Here is a 4,779-nt window from a genome sequence, read left to right as displayed (position 1 = left end):
AGACGTCTCTCTCTCTTTTTTTTTTATAAAAGGAAGGGGGGGTTCTTCTAGCTTTCATGTCACCGAACCTTTATTTAGCTGCACATCAAACCAGCAGACACCTCATGGGATGAGATTTAGGAAAGCCCCAGATGTTTTTCATGCTATTTCTTAAAGTAAATACTGCGTGGAAGGATTATTAGTGATGCAAACTGTCTAGAGGTTATTGTGCATGTAGACATACAAACATTCCCGGCTTCAGCTTTTGGTGTTGAGACAGCTGATTTTTGTTTTTTTTATCTGATCGTTTTGGGTGATGTAGTCTGCGGTAGCGGTGCACTGCATTACATGTGTTTTCCTTTAAGCACCTAATAAACTGGCACTACTTTGGGTGTTCGAGAAAATTAAAATGACTCTGCAGGCCAGTTTAGTACTGCACTTTCATAATGGCTCAGACGGTTAAATTACTGAATTTCATCTTCCCCCATGATGCAGCTGCAGCGTATTAATATGACCTTTGCATCTGAGCCACATACCCAAGCAAATAAATGAAAAATAGGATGCAGGTGTGGTCCCAGCCCTTACTACTCTTTTTGGTTTTTCGACCAACTGAGCAAAATTTGTGCAATTTCCTCATTAATTCTTTATCATTTGTTTAAAATTAATAACCTAAAATGGCATTTAAGAAAAATTAGTATTCTTACAGTCGCTCCTAATCATTTGGATATTTAAAAATAGCTCTTGCTCGGCCATCAAAACTGAATCTCCACTCATTTCTCAAGTATTGCTTGTTGTCCTGTCCAGGTAGTCAGAAATAATGTATGACATTGTTTAAGTATACTTATTTTAATGCAAAACTATAACAGAAAAATATATTACTATGGTGCATTACAACCTAGTCATGGGTCCGGTGTAATGGATTAAATAAAAGCACAAGTGATAAGCTATAGAAAATAGTATTTTAGCTTTTAGAATGAACTAAAAATAAATTTAAGGTGTGCAAAACTAAAATATTTTTTCTAACCAGTGGGGTGTGGATATATCTTCAGCACTAAAGTGTTGTCAAACTATTGCCAGATTCTCAGTTTTGTTTTTAGTCAACACTTCTCTGCAGTTTAATAACCTAAAAACAGAAAGTGACTCAAGCTCCATCCGCAACAATCAATAAAAAACAATACCTTCAAATATTTTTTGTAACCTTTGAAAGCTCCGACTGCTTTCACATCTCTCAACGACTAAACTGAGCATGATATGCAAAATCAGTGCAGTGCCCCTTTAACTGTCTCACTCAGTTAACCAGCGTCATGGAAACAGCAGAGCAACAATAACAGTGTGGGTTGTGCAGAGTTAAAATAAAGTTAAAATGATGAAAAAAATGATAAAATTATGAAAGAGAGAAGAGAAAAGAAATTAATGAGTTCTGTGTTCTCGTTCCAGATGGCAGAGGTACAGCAGCAAACGAGCAGGCTCACAAGCCACAAGTTATTTTGATTTTTACTGAAAGATATACTTCATTATTGTCTAAAATACATATATATTCTATAAACTAAATCTATAAATCCCAGACTAACCTAATAAAAAATTAAGAACCAGTTATGGTACAGTAGCATATTTAAATGCCATCTTCATCCTCAGTGTTGCTCTACTGTCGCTAAACAGGATGTCCAAAAAATGTACTCATAGCACTACATTTGCTGCTGTAAGGAACAAGTAGCGTTTACTTCTGAGGTACCATTTTAAATGTGTAATATGTATTTTATTTTGAAAGTTCACTCACTGCTGACCATCTAGACCCAGCTGCTGCCGATATGGTTGACATCTCAACCTTTTTGGTTTGAAAAACAATGTGCAAGTGTGCTTTGATGCAAGTTTCCACTCATTGATGTGGTATGTTTCTAGAAGTGTTACTCTTGCAACAGTGCTGTGTACATAAACCCTGCTGGACTACAACATTTTGCTCCGCCTGTCGTCAATATCCTTCAGCTGTCTCTCGCAGTAATTCAGTGAGCCCTCACATGCGAAGTCATAGTCAAGCTAGCCGCACCCCCAGCCGCACCTACAATGTTGTTGCACCGTTCTTACGCATATTACGGTACGGGTGCCGACTGGCTTAGAAACACGAGAGTCTTCTGTATCCTGGCATTTGTCACTATTTTACTAATCAATCCACTTCGAATTTTGAAATATTAGAAATATATATATGAATGAATTGATGTTCTTACACGACACTTAAGTATATAATAATAACTTAAAAAATATATTTTCTGACTACTATTTTTGATATTGTCTGTATTATTAATGTTATAACAAACTTTAAGAGGTGACGCAAATATTTCACTGGATTCTTACTCTGGGTTACCCTCACTCTTTCCCCTCCAGCTCACAGCCCAATGAACTGTAAGGTTTCAGAGAAAATTAATAGTAAACTTTACCCAAATTTGAATATTTTCAACTTTGAGCTGAGCCAATGCAGCGTCGATCCTCTTCAGTTTGCTTACCAGCCTTGTGGAAGTGCAGCATGCTGAAACAGGTAGATAACTCTGACAACACTGCATTGGTTGGGTGTATTGAGGGTGGGCGGAAATCAGAGCACAGGAATCTGGTAAGGAACTTTGTTGAATGGTCCGGATGAAATCACCTCCTCCATCTGAATGTCAGAGATGTTGGCTGACTTCCGAAGGAAAAAAACTGGGACTATGCCCATCAACATCATGGTCGTGGAGGTCGAAACACTGGACAGATACAGGTACTCTAGCACTCACCTGAATGACAGATTAGACTGAAAGACCAGCAGTCTGGCACAAATCATGTGACAACTTGATAAAAATGTACTTAGACGAATGGAAACTTCAAAATGCTTCTCAAATGTTAAGAGTTTTCCAAAAATATAAATGTAATGGCAATCTGAGAAGAAAAATGAGTACTTTGTTCTTTTCTGATTACAAGCAATGGAGTACTTCACTGTCCTAAAGTTAGTGCACCGAAGCAAAAGATCAGAATGCTTCTCCCAGCGCTGCTTTTGTGGCGTCTTTGGAGACCCATGAATCCAATATGGGAAACTCAGCTCAAGACAGATGCAATTATGTTGTGAAAATACCCGCAACTTCCCTAGAGCCTGCAGCATGCCAACAACAGCATCCACATAACAAACAAGACACAAATAGCATGTTCTCTGTTTGGCTTTTCCTTTACTGTCTTCACAACAACAAATATCCTGCAACACAACACAGCTTATAGTCAGACATGCTTAAAATAAAAATACAAAAGACTGAACAAAAGCAAGTTAGCTTTACCGCAAGAAAACAGATGCAACATTATTGCACATTTCTGTACATGGCCTGGTGTACAATTTGGCAAACTGGAGGTCTGTAAAGTCAGGCCTCAATGTTCTATATTTCCCCGTGTGACCCCTGCGATCGGGAACGGCCCTGTGTTAAGACTGTGTGATGAAACACAGGCAAACGGGTTTCAAAAAAATAAAACATAAGGCAGATTATCTGAACTTAAAAGATAATCCTCTTAGAAGAGTCAAGCCAGGAAACGTAACCATCAGCTAAACAAAGGCTCTGAAATACTCTGAGTTACATATTTGGCTAAATCTTTTTTAGGTAAATCTATGACATTGTCCTTTCTCTTGTCCTTTATAGCGATGAAGTATAGCCACTCTTATGTAAGACGAGTCCTGATGAGAACAAATATGAGTTTTGGTGCACACAAAATTGTCAACCAAATCCAACATCATTTAAGGCAATGTACTAGATGGTAGCGCACGCAGAAACCTAAATGCTGTTAAACTGGTAAAAACGTGTACACTGAAAGCAGTTTTTCCCATGCTGTAGGGAGCCTGCTATCAAAGATTGAGGACAAAATCCACAGTGTTCATATGATGCAGAAAGGCTACGAGCCTTCATTGCTCAATCATCCAAATAAGAGGATGACTTCAAGAGTTACAGCGTTTTTCTCCCCAGGCAGCGTTTCTGTGCTACTCAACAGTGAAGGTCCAATATCAAAAAAGCCATTTTCAAACATGCATTGCAGCGTGGGGCTTTTCTGGGACTTAAGACTGTGTGTGATGCACGCTAATAGCAAACTGGCTGGTCTTTAAACTGCCAGTTCCCTGGTACAAAAAGTGATGTCAGATTGCAGCAATGTGTGAATAATGCAGATAAAATTGTGAGTGGGCATCATGTGTGCTGCCGCCTGCACGCTCTAACCTGGCAGCACGCTCGCTGAAATCAAATAGTATTTCTAGTACTGCGAACAAACCTGAAGCAGACCATTTCAATACTGTAGAAAGCATCCCAGCCTAAGACTCCTGAAGCTTTTAAGTTCATATGTGAGGATATCTCCATGTGGAATGTGAATTAAAGAGAGGAACATTGGAAGACAACCTATAATTGTCAACTAAATGTATCAATCCAACCACTTTCTTTACTGCATTTCAAATTCACAGGAGTTGCAGGGTTGCAGAGAGGGTTGGAGATTGCTCCAACTGACTTTGGCAATACATGCACAGGGAGAATATTAAACCCCTTAATATTAAACAAGGTTTGAACCTGGAGAGTCTTTTGCCAATGTGAAACAGTGCTGACCACTGCACCACCCTAGCTAAACACAAAAGGAGGACTGTGGATTTGGTCCCCGATCTTAAAATAGGATTTTAGAGAAATGGCAAGCAACACTGATCCTTATACAACCGTTGCAAGAGCTTGGTTCGCCTAGCCGGCAATAAGTCATTCCCAGTGGGTGATGGGCTTCGCCAGGGCTGCCCTTTGTCACCGATTCTATTCATAATTTTTA

Source organism: Astatotilapia calliptera, chromosome 20 (assembly GCF_964374335.1).
Source record: "Astatotilapia calliptera chromosome 20, fAstCal68.1, whole genome shotgun sequence".
Classification (NCBI taxonomy): domain Eukaryota; kingdom Metazoa; phylum Chordata; class Actinopteri; order Cichliformes; family Cichlidae; genus Astatotilapia; species Astatotilapia calliptera.
The sequence above is the reverse complement of the archived record's forward strand: the minus strand, read 5'-3'. Positions refer to the sequence as shown.